A 16,389-nucleotide genomic window follows, 5' to 3' on the forward strand; every position below is an offset into this window, starting at 1 on the left:
CGTTCAAGTCAGGTATATGCTTATCTAAAATCTACATACCTGAAAAAACGAAATTGAATAGCTTGTCATTACATATATCTATCACAGAAAAAGAAAAATGCATAAGTACCCCCTGACCTATATCCGGATTTCCAACTACACAGTTTTTCTTTGCGGGAATCCTATTACCCCTTAAACTTATTTTAAATGCAATTATTTACACTCTTAATGCTAACAACCAAACTCTTGGCAAGTGATGCGCTACACGCGCCCCCACATGTATTTTTAGTACTTTTTTTTATTCTTTTTTTCTTTTTCTTATCCTTTTTTCTTATTTCTTATTATTCTCATTTTTTTTGGTTATTTCATTCTCTTTCCTTTTGTTTTGGTCACCGGCGGCATAAAATGGTAGTCGTTGGAATTTCACACACACCATTTTTTACGACAATTTTTTTTTCCGGCGATAGATTTTTATCCCGATCTATGTATGTTTTGTTTTATATATATAAACTTTTTTTGAAAGTATAATTTATGCGTGGGAGGAAGAGCAAAAGAAATAAAAACGAATATAAGTTGAGAAAACTTTTTTCAATTAAAATTTCAATACATCATTAAAGATGTAAGCTTAATAAGTTTGTCAACCTATCTGGCAAGACCAAATTTATCAAGTATGATTGTTGTGGCATGTGGGGTCCAACTAAACAAGACACTTCAAATATGTAGAATTAGCCAACTACTGTTTGAAAGCCACACTTTCTAATAAAGTATTACAAAAATATATATGTGCACTCATCTCATGCATAACAGTTATCTTTAAGAAAAATCCAAATTAGAAAAATAAGAACACGCTCAATAACATAAAGAGAAAGCTAAGAAATGTAACAAACCTCTTGAGTTTGACGATAATGGAGGTGTTATATGTTTAAGAGTCCTGATAAATGGAGCAAACCGAAAAAATCATAATCAGCGGATGCATCTATATTTTATCTAATTACTAAAGTGAGCCACTAAATTTTAACAGAAGAAAAACAAGGGAGGAAAGGTTCGACAACGTAGTGCTAGGAACTATGTACTAAAATGGTTCATACTTGTCAAGCAGCCAATAATATCTCGCAACAAAGTTGGGTTATCTCCTTCATATGCATAGTAACATGAATTTGTTCTTCATTACCAACCTACACTAAGAAACAAAATGAAATTCATCTTCATGAAATAATTACAAACTTCACCTCAAGATCTTGAAAATTACAAATAGCATTAACTAGGAAGAGAGCACATCCTTCGTATGAGTAGAAAATAGAAAAAAAAGAAAGAAAAAATAGGCAGAGAGAAGAAAATAGAAACAACAAATGTATATCTAAACCATTCTAACATCAGTACATCATCAAATCCAAATCTGGAAACACGTTGTGGAGGCCATAATTTTCCCTCTTGTGCCACTGGAATTACTCTATAACAAAAAGACAAAGAACAAAGAAGACGCTCTAGATGGAGGAAAAAAGGTATAATGTATAACCAGATGGAGGGACTAACTCCAACATACACAAAAAAGCAACAAAAATAGCAGGTTCATTTTACTAGAACAACTTCAGAAAATTAAAAGAAAAGTTACTATAAACCTACAGGAAGTAAAGCTTATTAATCTAGTTAATCTCATAGTGCATTAAATATGAAAAATGAACATCATTAAGTTTAAAACTAGTAAATGCCTCACCAAGCAGAGAAGTTCAAACTATTCTACTACAAAAACTTTACCATATCTCTCACAACCACAATTTCGCAGCCGCCCATCTAAAAAATTAACATGTTCATATAGTAAGAAAGGCTACACTAAGTACATCTGAGAATAGAAAGTAAGAGGAAATTTTAAGTAAACGAGATTCGTTCAATAAAATAATTTTGGCATCATAGCATGTTATAAGATGAGGCAGTAGATGGATAGAAATAACATCTGACTTAGGGATGGCAAACGGGGTTGGGCGGGGCGGGTTTAAGCTTATGCGGGTCGGGGGCGGTGCGGGTTCAAGAATTGTTTTTAATTTAACTGCGATTGCAGGGCGATTGCGGGTTATGCATTTGTTTAATACCTGCATCGCACATTTGCTACTTTTCATCAAAGAAGAATCAAATGTTTCGTAGAGTTGTAATATGCTTTCTCATTTGGAATCTGTTTTATAAATGTTCCCTTGCTCATCTTTATATCTTTATTTATATATTAAATTTTGTTAGTTCATATTCAGATATTACCACTTTTTTGGGTCATTAAAATATAATATTGATGCATCTATTCGGTAGGAATGTAGCATACTAGTTTTAAGAAGATATTTTAAAATTGATTATTATAATTAACTCACTAATAAAATTACTACTTTTATTATGGAATAATATGCTAAAAGATATTTTCTATCAAGATTAGTAGTAGATATATAGTAGCACATGAAAAATATTATGGACATAACTGAACTATCGAGAAAAAGAGATAAGAAGGCCATTGGTTATCATTAATTTGTTTGGAATTTTTTTAAATAGAAACTACTTGTTAAAAATGAAAAAAAAATTGTTTTGCGGGGCGGGGCGGGGCGGAGCGGGTTTGTGCGAGGCGGGGCAGGGCGGTTTGAAAACAGAATATCTTGCTATGTGGTACGGAGCGGGTTGAACTTTATGCGGGTTAAGGATGAACCCGCCCGGCAACCCCTCCCCCGCAACCGCCCCGCCCCATTGCCATCTCTAAATTCTGAGACATAACCATTTTGGGATTAGAATAATACAAGCTGAAGCTATTGTAACTTACATTATGCATCTTGTGGTGATGAAACTCTTGAGAAATCTAGTAACGAGGAGGTGAGCTCCTATTTCTGTCCAGGTAGGTACTGTGTTTGGGATAGTTCAGGACACTATTGGTTCTCCTAAGCAGACCCTGTGCAACAATCGTGCCTGCTTGAGAATGAGAAAAAGTAGATTATTATCGACACACCGTATTGTTCTCATGGATTTCCTTTCTCCTTTTGATGAAAACTTAATGTGTATTATTATTTTCTGTTCTCTTAGGAACTTGTCTCATGCTTCAAGTTAAAGTCCATTAAGCTTGCCAGCACAAATGGTACTACCTTTAGTCCATCCTCATGGAAGCCATAACTTGAAAGTATTTCAATAAATATAACATCAATAAGCGGTGAAAGCCAAAGTGGTTATCTTTTAAGTTTGAGTTGGAGGAACTAGTTAAAATGTAACACCAGTACAATCAGTATAGCAGGTTACAAGGAACATCGATTTTGAAGCAACTCAGTAATCTGTATTGAAAAGGATTTATACCTTGATATGTTCTACAAAATCATATTCCACTCTTTCCTTGGATTTGATCTAGCTCGAATGAAGCTATTGATGCAGCAACTGAGGGTAAAGGGTGGTCCGTGGTCCACTTAAGCATTGTATGTTCAGGTGTGTGAGGAGGATTATGAGCTACACAATAAGGTCGCGCTGTCTCACCAAGATTCTGTAGGTTTACTTTCAAAGGAAAGAGGCTAGTTAACAAGAGAAAAGGCTTTTCTGCTGAAGAACATTACAAATGGTTCTGATGCATCGCACACCTGGAGTATATTGAGCCAATATGTCACGCATGCTTTATCATTCATTGTTCCAAAAAAATTTCATGCACTTCATGTTGCTGGGTTGCGGGGCAGGAAAGTTGTCACAATAAAGGTAATATTACTGTCGTAGAGGAATAGAAATGAGTGTTCATTTTGACATCATAAAATCTTTGTAACACTATGGTTCAAAATACCAGCTCACTTCTTTTAAACAAAGTAGCAAGAGAAGAAATTCAGAGAATTTAACAAGAAGATGCATTCTCTTCAACATTATAGTCAGCATTTTGCACGGTGTTCATGAGTAGAATTCATTCACTAATTTCAGAGGCAGTTGCTAACTCTATTTCTGCCTTCAGAAAGCACTTTCAGATTAACCTTAGAAATTTAGTCGGTTGAGTTGTTAACCAATACATAACAAAATGGCAAATTTGAGAAGAAATGTAACGACCCGGTCGTTCGTTCTGAGAGTTATAGCCCCATTTCCCCCATCTATGCTTATTTATGTGTTGTTCAGTTGTGTTGAGTTATATCGAGCTGGTAGCTAGGTTTGGGTTCAGAGTAGTTTTGGAGTGAAATGAACACTTAGTCTCTTAGTTAGAAAGTTAAGTTAGAAAAGTCAATCGAAAGTTGACTTATGAGTAGACGAATTCGGATTAGGATTATTATGATTCAATTAGCTTCGTTGGGTGATTTTAGACTTAGGAGTATTTCCGAAATATAATTTGGAGGTCCGTGGTAGAATTAAGCTTGTGTTTACCGTGAAAATGGTAACAACAATTAAATTTGTAATGGGACTCTAAAAATATGTGATCTATTTTTATGCTAGTTGTTAGAGCAGTTGCTGCTAGGAGTATGAAGTTTAACGATGAGATACAAGCTAAAATGGAGCAGTAAGCAAACCAGGGGGCTTGCTGCCTGGGCCTCGGATTAGTCGGTGAAGGGCCTTGGGGTCGATATCCGGCTCAAGCTCAAGCTCGAGCTATCGGGGTTAACTGGGGAAGGGATAACAATTAGAATATAATTGAAGATAACTATTTATGGCCAATACCAAGCAATAAATGAAGAACAAGTATGAAAGCAATAGATGCTAAGAGTGGCCTCGAGCGAGTAGGTTAGAGAGAAGAAAGAGAGAGAGAGAGATATTATTGATCTTGTGTAGAATGGTTGAAGCAACAACAACCCTTTACAAGGTGGTGAGGGTTGCCTTTATATAGGAGGAGAAACCATTTACAGTACAACATACATTAATTATAAAAGCATGGAGATGGGACGGCTAGATGTGACGCCTCGACACAGGTTCTGGGTAGACCGGCTCTATTAGTCTTAGCCGCGTGCCTTGGGAACTCCCCTTTTTGTTCCAGCCTCGATCTTCATCTTCTCTGAGTCGGGTCTCAACGAGCCTCGAGAGAGGGGATTCGGTCGCAACTCCACGTCCTCGGGTTATCGAGATATTCTTCTCAAGTGGCTCGATAGCGAGAAATTAAGCCATCTGATTTCGCTGCATACAAATAGTCTACGCGTTTCTTAGAATGAAGCAATGGGAAATGATTCTGACACCTGACTCTACGAGCTTCTCGCGGTGACATCATACCAATGATGCAACCTGTGGCGCGAGCTTTTGCGACAGCTGGGATGCCCCACGGACTTGTGTATTTGACATCATTCAATGCACTATCGATTCCCGTTCTCCAAGGTGAAAGTACCACCGTCGATTCGGCTCTTCAAGAATGTAGTAATTACGTCCGCCGATCAGTCTTCCAAAGCCTCGATGACCGTGTTGTTGCCCCTATAAATGGGGGGTGCTCTGGTGTTGTTTTTCTTATCCAAGTACCTTCATATGCTCATTCAACCATTTCTTCTTATTATCTTCATTAATCATTGAACATCATGTTTGGGGTTTGTGGCCTCAAGGCCGTTTGGCAGAGCTCCCGTAGGCTGTATTGCGGCCTCTTGCCGTAGCTTCCACTTGTCGAGCACGATCATACCATCATGTTGCTACTGTGGTTGTTGTTACATCTGTTGTCGCTGCCCTTGTTTACTCGAGATGATAACATAAGGGGGTCAACTTTCCTTGCTCGTGAAAAGCTCTTCGGATCATATGCCACTGCTCAGAAAGAGGCTCGTATTATACACGGCTGCTCACCTTCATACCCTGGATCGATGTGGCACTCTGCCCCGAGCTGGTAGCTTGCACGACTAAGTGTTCCAAGAAGTGGATTCTAGTCCGCTGTCTCTCCGAGGTTCTCTTGGCCAGCAAGGGTCCTCGACCTTCGGCGAGCTATGGCATTTTTACATCCCTCTCTGCTTCTCGCCCTATCCTTTGGGGATATCAGTATGGAAGGCCGGGATGAGGCTTCTGAGGATGCGTGTCCGAAAGTGCTTGTTGCAAGAGGTGGACCCTCGAGAGTAGACCAGTTTCTAGGCCTTTATCACGCGTGTACACCTTTTTGTTTCTTCCTTTCTACGTTAGAACCCCTTGCGGGCTTTTGTAATTGTATGTAAGGACCCTTCGATGGCTGTTGTAGTTGATATTTACCAAATGTGAAGATATTTCCTTTACTTCCACTTTTGATTTTTGTCGTGTTCTCATATACTCTTGTGCGTTCGCGGAGATTTTGAATGTATGCCTCTGTTGATGATTGCCGATATTATTTTGGCCTTTGGTCGACAGAAATAGCTCCTTTTCGAGCTCATCACTGTTCTCGAAATCAAGCTCGAAGTGGTCCGATAAACCTGGATAATCGGGGCCCTTGAGCCCCATGGAGATAGAGCACCAAAACGAAAGTTGACTTCGGGCATTCAGAGCTTTTACTTTGAGCTTGGCGTAGATAACCTTTTGAGGTGCTGTAGGCAGGCTTCTGAGGAAGGGGTTATTCGTATTTAGGTGATTTTCTGCGATCGAGCCCTCGTTGGCGGAGCTTAAAGTGCTTATTTTTCTTTTTAGAAAGGAAACCACGAGATCGGATATCGCCCCGAGCTCTATGATGGCGCTGAAGGCTTTCCAAAGCCAGACTTCTTTTTGATGGAGATCCTCGAGGTTGGGCACCACCTTGGGACTGGAGATGATGCAGTTGGCTCCTTGAAACCTAACTTCTTATCGATGGAGGTCTTTGGGGTCTGGTACCACCCCGGGATCTGTACCGAGGCTGTTGGCCTCCCGGGCCTTACCCTGGATACGCGAATCGTTACTGTTTCCCACATATATGTGGGGTGGCTCTTGCTTCTTTGGAAGATCCCATTATTTTAGATAGATATCCTTCCGCCTTGGCATCGGGTCATTCATTTCCTTAAGCACAAAAGTGTTGGTATAGGTCCCTGCTTCAGTCTGCCAATTCTACCATAGCAATGGCAGCTACTTCAGGGTCGGCCTGACGGGAGGGGAGAGTTCCACTCCCAATTCTCAGGATCTGCGGGAGTTTACTCTGAAGACTGTGTCTTTGATAAGAGATGAACATCTGGAGATGGTGAGGAGATACTGCGGATGGGGCGAGGGGGTAGCGATGCAAGTGCTTTCCCCGGATGAGAGCATTACGGACTCCGTTGATGGGTTCCTGAACGTATACTTGTACCCTTTTCACACTAAGCCCTCTTGATAGGGTTGTGCTTAATTTCTGCCTGAAGTATCGGGTTACTTTGGCGCAGATACATCCATCGTTTTGGCGAGTGGTGATGATGATGAGATTCTTTGCGAAGAAGGTCGGGCTTGAATTCATGCTTAGTCACCTCGTTAGGCTGTACCGGCCCTTCCACAATCAAGGCCTGCTAACCCTGCGGTGCCGTTCGCCCACGCCCTTTGTTGTTGATGATGAGGAAGATGAGGATCAAAAGTGGGTCAGTCGATTCGTCCGAGTTCGGACGGTTGACATTATCCCCATGGAGCTCATGCCATTTCCTGAGGGATGAAATTATATGCGTGAGTGGATTGTTTCGTGCTTTCTTAGATTTGCTTATAGCGAAAACCAGTTTAGTAATTGTGTTTCCTCCTTTTCTGCAGCAACTTCATGGATGCCGGGCGAAGTTCCCAATTTGCCCGGCTACGTCCGGAGGTTGGCGACCTATTCGACTTGCGACGAGCGTAGGTGGCGAGCTGTGTCCCGTGGCAGATAGGAAGTTAAATACCAAGGTATGCACGTACGCTGCTTTTACCTTGGTTTTCATATATTTGAGATGACATTTACCCCTTTCTTTTGTACTGGCTTTGCTGTCGCAGGTATCGGGCGGTCCCTTGGGGCGAGATTGTGTTCCTCCAAAGAAGGGGAGGGGTCATCGGTCTCCGAGCCTAGGGACGATGGAGGTAAAAGGGAATTACACTCGCAGTGCGATGGAGCTTTTAGTGGGGCTAAACGGGCCCGTGTCTTCAAGGAGAGAACATCGCCGAACTTGTTGTTCCCGGAGTCTTTGGTTCCAGAATGGTGGTTCCTCCGAGTGAATATGCCTCAATCGAGGTTGGTTCTTCTAGGGCCGAAGGGGCTGGGCTAACAGGAGTGTGCTCGACCTTCGAGGAAGTCCGTCGTCTTCACTTCGTGGTGAGTTTCGGCATAGTCCTTCTGCATTTTGCGTCTTTCTTTTCTTATCGAGTCTTTCTTCGGTAGGCCTTTGATAGGCTCAGGCCTGAGCTGCTCCGTCATGGGGCTAGGCTTCGGAAAGTTCTGAATAAGGGTGAGTCCCTTAGGCTCCTCAGCGAGGAGAAGGAGGTTGAGTTAATGCACTAGAGATATGAGGCGTACTAGAGCTCGAATTACGAGAGCTATTTGATGGAGCAGGTAACCTTTCGTAGTACACGTTCCGCCCTTTTGACCCTTAAGGTTAATCCTTTTCCCTATCTTAGTTGCAGAAAAAGATAGAGGCCCTTGAGTACCGAAGACGACAAAGTTAAGAATGCTTATGGTGAACTGAGGGCTTAGGTGCAAGCTCACGCTTTAGAGGAGAAGGGCGATTTGGCTAAGGTTCCCGCCTTCGAGGCCCAACTCCGCCTGGCTCGCGATAGTGCTTCAGTTCAAGTGAATATGATCGTGAAGCTCGAGTCCGATCTCTCGAAGGTCAGGGCTGAGATAATCGATGCTCGGACTGAAGCAGCATTGAGTCGGAAGGCTGATCAGGAGATAACAATTCATTTGAAGGACGCTATTGATGCCCAAGCCGAGTTGAAGCGGGCCCTTGATCGTGAAAAGAGGATCGAGGAATATGTTCGTTGCAGATCCCGAAGAGAGGTACTCGAGGAGATTAGCGCCAGGGGTTTCGTCCTCTTGGAAGAGTTGGCTCGAGCGAGGGCATACGAGCGTGATGCTTGGTCACTTCTTGTCGATGTCACGGAGAGTAAAGCTGGGGCTAGTAGGCCATAACCTTCTGGAGAGGAGTGTATATTTCGCCATTTCCCCATTTTGTATTTGATATTCGTAGAGCATGTTTGTAGATGGAGAACACACATTTTGCGTATGTGAATAAAAGAAACTTCAAACTTTATCTCTTTTGTATCTCTTTCTGCATTGCTTTCGACCAGATGAGTTGGTTTCAGCATTTGGCGGGAGCCCTATGGATCCAGAGCTTATTAGACAGGTTCGGAGGCTCTTTTATGCTCGGTCAAGTGCGATTTTTAGCACGAGTAGGCATTAGAGCTTTTGCGCTTTGCTCGACTGTTTTGGGTTTAGTCTCCGAGTCAAGCTTCGACTTGGGCTTACCTGACCTTCAATCCCCTATGCCTACACGGGCAGACGATAACAGTGCTTGCACCTTGCCCATGGGCATTTGCATTTTAACTATTTTGGGTTCAGTCTCCGAGTCGTGTTGCAACTCGAGCAAAGTTGACCCTCAAGTTTTTTGTGCCTGCATGGGCGGATGAAAATGGCTTTTATATGCCTTGGGTCGAAGTGACCTTTTAGGTATATGGCCTTGAGGCTCGTAAAGCTGGCGAAGGTGGCTCTTACACTGTGCCCTTAGGCATGTATAGTTAACTATTTTGGATCTGATCTCCAAATCGGGTTACGACTCGAGCTCATTTTAATCCTCAAGTTTTCAATTTTCTTTTGCTGGCGGAAGTGGGTCTTACGCTTTTGGTCATTGAGACCTTTTAGTGTGCGGCCCTGAGACTTGTTTGGCTGACGACAATGACTCTTACGCTTTTGCCCGCGGGCATATTGTAGGCTTTGTTTTCCTCTCGTTAAGGTCTTTTGATATAATGTTTCCTGACCCGTCGTCTGTTCGGGAAGAACCTCGATTTCAAGTCGTTAGCGGCAATGTTGGAGCACCTCGGAAGGCTTAGCTCGTAGGCTGAGTAGTTCGAAGCCTTGAGATTTGGAGATGACATGGTCGAAGCTCATTTGCCTGTTGAGGGTAGCCTATTTTAATCGGTTCTTTTCGAAGTAGATTCGGAGTGATGGCCTATGATTTTGTTAGTGACGGTTGGGCATCCCCGAGTCGCGTTAATTTGGCTAGTGCAGCCGTTTTGACCGTAGTCATATGTGTTTGGCCGGAGCTATTTTTGATCCCGAGTGATAGTTTAGGCGTTTACATCGAGGGTATGCCCTTTCGGGAGTCTTACAAATGCGACATATAACCTAAACTTCGGGATTGAGTTTTATTCCTATAGTAAGGTCTTACAAAATTTTCATGCCCATTGAGGTCTTACAGTTTTTCATGCTTGTTGAGGTCTTACAATTTTTCATGCTTATTGAGGTCTTACAGTTTATCATGCCTATTGAGGTCTTACAGTTTTTCATGCCTGTTGAGGTCTTACAGTTTATCATGCCCGTTGAGGTCTTACAGTTTTTGTTACTATGTAAAATGGATCTGTCTAGACCGAGTTTGCCTGCTCGGGGTCTTACAGCCTCGGGTTTTCCAGTGTATGGCGATTGATGGCAATTCCTGAGTCATCGAGTTTGATTAGGCTCGAAGGCCATTACTCGTGAGCTTAGAATTGCCTTGTCGGAGCCTTATGAGTCCAGAGTTCCGACCCTGAGGTCGTGCGGGTGCCAAATTGTTGACGCTATGTCTCCGAGAATTTCGGGACGTACTTGGTGGAGGGATCCCTGTCGTGAGCATGTTGAACTTTCTTTTGGAGTACGAGATGCTTTTGGTGAAAGATACTCTTTGATTGCTTGACGTGAATACGTGTTGTTGTGTTGAAAAGACCTTTGCTAGATCGAGTTTGCTCGCTCGGGGTCTTACGGCCTCGGGTTTTTAAGTGCGTGGAGACTGACGACAGTCTCCTAGTACTCAAGGTACCTTTGATGTTGGTGACGCTTGGAGATTTTCGCATTGCCTTACCTAAAGGTTTTATGATTTCGGAGTTTCGACCCGGAGGCTGTCTGAGTGTTGAATTGCTAGCGTCAGTCCCCGAGTGTTTGGGACGTTTTTGGCGACAGAATTTCTACCTTACTTTGCGAAGGTGTATTTGACCAAAGGTATTTTTTGACGGGAGCTTGGCTATATGGACACGGTTCGTTCAACCGTTTGGCCTGGTACATTACTTTCCTATAGGAACCCCATTTGGCATTTCAAGACCTTTTTGAGCGGGTAGCTATCTTGAGGAATGCTCCTCATCGTTTAAAGTTGTCTGCAAAGAAGTTTCGAGCATTTGCGGAGTTTTCCTTAGGCAGCTCGCAGATGTTACCTCATTAAAAACCTTGCCAGTAAAACCCTTCTTTTGGGACAAAAACTCGGTCGAAGGAAAAGAGTGCAACGAGTGCGTTTTTAGAAAGGTCTTTGGGCTGTGTTAGCGTTCTGACTGCTCCGGTCGAGTGCCTGCATAAGGGTTAGTCCTAAATTCGAAACAAAAAGGGAGATGGTCGTACCTTGAAGTGAGATATGATGGCGATGCCTCGGGATTGATTTGTCACAATCGTGAGGGCAGATCTATTTCAATTGCTTGAGGCAAAATGTGGTATGGTTCTTTACTTCGTTTTGTCAAGTTCGACCAAGGGTGAGGCCCGATTTGCCCTTTGGTTTATTCGGGGGACGGAGGCACGAACGTTGGTACCACATCATGTATTGCGAACATTTCCCTCACCGTGTGTTGTTCCCGTAGACGGTTTTGATTCCGTCCTTTGTTGGAAATTTTATCATCTGGTGAAGAGTGGATGGCACTGCTCTCATGCAATTTATCCACGGTCGCTCGAATAAGGCGTTATACCTCATGTCTCCTTCGATTACATGGAATTTGGTGTCTTAGGTCGTGCTGACCACGGTAACTGGGAGGATGATTTCTCCTTTCGTTGTTTCGCTTGCCATGTTGAATCCGTTGAGGACCCGAGTGGCGTGCACGATTTGGTTGAGCAATTCGAGCTGCTCTATCACCCTCGACCTGACAATATTAGCCGAGCTACCTAGATCCACGAGTACACGTTTTATTTAAAAAGAATTTACAAGGAAGGAGATTACCAGTGCATCGTTGTGGGGTTGAGACAGGGTCTCGGTGTCCTCTTTGCTGAACGTGAAGGCATCTTCGGGGATATATCCCCAAAGTCCGCTTTTCACTAGTGATGGATATTTTTTGTTCTTCTCATTACGAGTTTCTGCGGGGCATCGGCGCCCCCATAATCATGTGGATGACATGTTGCGGCTCATTTGCCTCATTCATCTTGGTGGCCTCCCTTTCTCGGAACTGATTTTTGGCTCGATCGCTAAGGAATTCCCAAAGATGTCCTTTGTTAAGCAGCCGAGCTACTTCTTCCCGTAGCTGATGACAATCCTCGGTCTTGTGGCCGTGCGTGTTGTGAAACTCACATACTAAGTTATAATTCCTTTGCGAAGGATCTGACTATATAGGTTTGGGCCACTTGGCGTCTCTGATTTTACTGATGGCGAACATGATGTCTAACACATCGACGTTGAAGTTGTATTCTGATATGTGGGGCACACCCGTTTACACTACATTTCGATCGAACCTGGTTCTATCGATGGGCCCTCGAGGGTCCTGTCCTCGATCCACTCTCCAATCATTGCGAGATAGGTTGCGCCTCGGAGCGTTCCTCCTATCCTTGAGGTATGGCTGGTACCTTTCTTTGTTTAGTTTCAGCTCCTTTTCGGCTCCTTTGCCAGGAGCCTGCTTGGGTATACTAAGCTCGAAGGGGCTCCCAACTGGTCATCCTCGGCTTTGATCTTCGACTGGTGTGAGCACGTGATTTTTTCCTCACACGAATTACTCCAAAAGAATTCCCAAAATTAGGTCTTTTCTTTAATTATGTGTTATTCTCGGAATTATTGTGCGATTTTCCTGATTGTTTGCATGTTTTTGTGTGCATGTTTAATTTTATTAATGCATTAAAAAACACAAAAATATAGCATTTGCACTTAGGATTTGATTTTTTACATTTTTCGGGTTAATTTAGTAAATTGTTGTTTTACAAAATAAAAAATCACAAAAAATAACGTATTTTTGCATTTTAGTGTTTAATGTCAAAATTTTGTGTTTTTCTTTAGTTTGGTATTTAATTATTTGTGATAATTACTACTTAGAGTTAGTTAGTATTTTTAGGATAATTTGGGAGTTGAACATCAATGATTGAATAGGGGCTGCTAACAAATAATAGTGGTGCACTAGCTATTTAGATAAAAGCACTAAGTTAATGGACAATTAAAGAATGGAAAGGATAATTTGGTAGTGGAAATGACACTAATTAGTGCTCTTTAAAGGGTTGATCATCAGAGCTTAAAAGGAGGACATGCGTTTTAAAAAAAAAAATCGCTCCTTGCTCCACCAGTCGCTGGAGCCTATGTTGATTTTGCTACTTCTCTGTTGCTGAATGCTAGCTCCTTCCGTTGCTTCATTTTCCTTTTCTTCACATACCAGGTACAACTCAACCTAAAAAATTGTAATCTAGACATGGATTATTGCAAATTAGTGTTGGAATGTATGTTTGCCTGAAATAAAAAATGCTCCTATGTTTTCTTTTATAAATTTTATTTTTCATGTCTTGCAAACTCACGGATTCTGTCACCTTAAGGCTAAAATTCTTGGCTGGAAATTACAGTAATGGTGCACGTTTTTTTAAGTTAATTGTCGTATGGATATAGTATTGCGTTTGATATTTAGCCTTAACCTTTAGAGTTAGTGTTTGGGAGTTGTTTATGTTTTGGTCCTTGGGATCGAGTTCACTGTTTCTTTTATAAGCCAGCAAGAATTTTGTTAACATAGCAAATCCCGTTTCTCTATACTGAGGGGTGATAATGATACAAACTGATTTTATGTAGTTAATTTGATTTTCCATGTTAGTTCGTACTCTCTGTAATGCGTGGATTAATTGGAGGTTGAGTGTAATTATTTTGTTAAAGGATTTAGATCATGGCAGCGTCTTCTTTTTAATTTAATTGTTATAGTGTCCATTTGGTTAGTCTTTGTCATATTAACAGTGAACACTTAATTACTAATGTGCAAACTATAGAATTTAGTGATTGCAAGATGTTGAGACATTCATTGATTTTTGGTTGTATAACGAGAGTTACTATTCCTAGATATGATTTTGTTTATTTTCTTGTCTTTATATAAGCTCTATCCCTTGAATCAGTAGATTTACTTAATTGAACTCATGTGAAAAATATTTGTTCTTATCATTTTTTCCACAAATCAATGTTCATAAGTTAGGGCCTCTCAATAATCTCAAAGTAGTTTAGGAGACAATATTGAATATTCGTGGTTTGTTTTAGTCGAGAATAGCCCTTTGGAAAAATTTCAGGCATGCCATGCCAAATAAAATCTTAAAATGCATGGCCCTTGCTTAATTAGTATTTTAATCCTTAGAATTCGAGGCGTGCCACTTAGTTGATTTTCCATGGCCCTCGCAAAGTTGCAAGTGCAGAGTTGTTGTAGGCGCGTTATTTTAATAATTTACCTTCCTAAACTCGAGTGCACATTTATGTGACCCAAATCCAAATCTCAACAACGTTAAATAAAATGTGTTGCGAACCGCGGGTGCATTTATATAGCGTGGCTTACGATGTGTTTTAAATAACTTTAATTTTTTTCCGAAATATTAAAAGCGGCTAAAACAATAGCTTTTGCTTTTGCTATAGTATCTTGAAATATCATATTGAAGTATTTGTGCACTCAAGTGATGGAGTAAGGATTCTCTTTCAGCATTACACATTACGTATAACACAAATTAGAGTAAATATACGCAATTGTGAAGTTTCTTTCTCTGCTGTTTATTTGGCATGATTGATCCATCACTTTTTTATGCATTCAATTAGTAGATGGTTTATTTCCATACTTGAGCCTTTTGTTTTAAAATTGTTTAGCAACCGAATCTCATATTTTGATTTGAAGCAATGAAGATTTTTGGCCGTTTGAATTTAGATAAATCAAGTCTGGTTGGCCAAGAGCTAATAAAAATTCACAAGCTAGTTTCATTTTTTTGTAAATAATTTATTTCTTTTTCTATATTAATTTCCATAACATGGCCTTCACAATAATCTTAAATTAGCTTTAGAAAATTAATTCATAAACAACCTAGTTTGCTTTAGGCACAATTGTTAATACATTATCGTGGCTATGGGTACAGTTCCCATGACGTAGTTATGATACCTAATTCCCAAATTCGGGGGTACATTTCATGTGACCCGATCATAACAACTTCAAACAATAATAAAATAAATATGTCGCGAATCGCGGGTGCATTTCATGTAGCGAGTGTCACACCTCCTTTTGGCACTACACCCCGGGGAGGGTGTATAAGGAGTTTTTCCAATTAAAGGACAATCGAGACGGGATTTGTTTTATTAAGAGATTCAGAGTCGCCACTTGGGAGATTCATGGTGTCCCAAGTTACCGGTTGAATCCCGAACCGAGGAAAAAGATGACTCTGTTAATAGTCCGCGAACCAGAAATTCGAGTAAGGAATTCTGTTAACCCGGGAGAAGGTGTCAGGCATTCCCAGGTTCCGTGGTTCTAGCACATTCGCTTAACTGTTGTATTTAGCTTATTCATCTGACTTTATTACATGAAGATCCTATGTGCCAATTTTTACTTTTAACCGCTTATTATTCAAATTTAAAGAAAATTGAACGTTGTTTAAAACATGTCTTTGGAATGCGCCACATGAAATGCACCCGCAATCCTAAACACATTTTATTCAACGTTTTGGGATTTGATTTGGGTCACATGAAATGCACACCCGAGTTTAAGAAAGTAATTTAAATAAATCGTGCTCAAAGATTCTAACGTAGTATCATTTTAGGGAGGGCCGTGAAATTTGCTAAACGGCCCTCCCAAATTTTAATTATTTTACTAACCCTCTATTGAGGGCCCCGCAATTGTGTTTATTGGGCGAGGCTCGTCTCAAGTATACTCAAAGGCCCAATTAATTAGATAAAGGCCTAGCGTGATTTGAGTCCAATCTAAACGAACAGTTGAGCTGACCTTAATAACTAAAACAAATAAAATGAAATCAACATTCAGTTATGTGAGAAACCCAATTAGCGATAGGCCCCATCTTGATAAAACTATGACTCAAATTGCGATCCAGGACCAATAAATAATTATAGGAAATGACTCCTCTATCAACACTTAAATGTCTGATCACCAATTCATTGTACCAAAATTTCATATAGGTTATATTTGAATCATTTTCACTTAAGACAAATTGCATAAAAGAGAAATAATGAATCTGTACATCCATGGCATAACAAAGGGTTAACAGGACCTTATTTCTAAAGAATTACCAACCAATGGACCTTCTTCTTCAATCAACGAAACAAATCAAAAGCTTTAAACAATAAACACTATTCTGCTACTCTTCTTGAAAATCAATGGAGAAAATACACTAAATGAAGACCAACAAAACTGACTCTAGGACAAAACAACTGAAATCAGCCGCGCCTCTTCCCTTAA

General features: G+C 41.0%; 1 long non-coding RNA gene across 1 annotated transcript; it reads right to left on the reverse strand.

Moving 5' to 3' along the window:
* Positions 1-859: 859 nt before the first annotated feature.
* On the reverse strand, positions 860-3,703 carry LOC104226801 (uncharacterized). Its single transcript, XR_011402664.1, has 4 exons — positions 3,292-3,703; positions 2,771-2,913; positions 1,068-1,159; positions 860-910 (listed from the first exon to the last, which is right to left on the reverse strand). It is a non-coding gene; the product is annotated as an uncharacterized lncRNA (long non-coding RNA).
* Between the last annotated feature and the right edge of the window lie 12,686 nt (positions 3,704-16,389).

The sequence above is a fragment of the Nicotiana sylvestris genome, chromosome 1, assembly GCF_000393655.2.
Source record: "Nicotiana sylvestris chromosome 1, ASM39365v2, whole genome shotgun sequence".
NCBI lineage: Eukaryota > Viridiplantae > Streptophyta > Magnoliopsida > Solanales > Solanaceae > Nicotiana > Nicotiana sylvestris.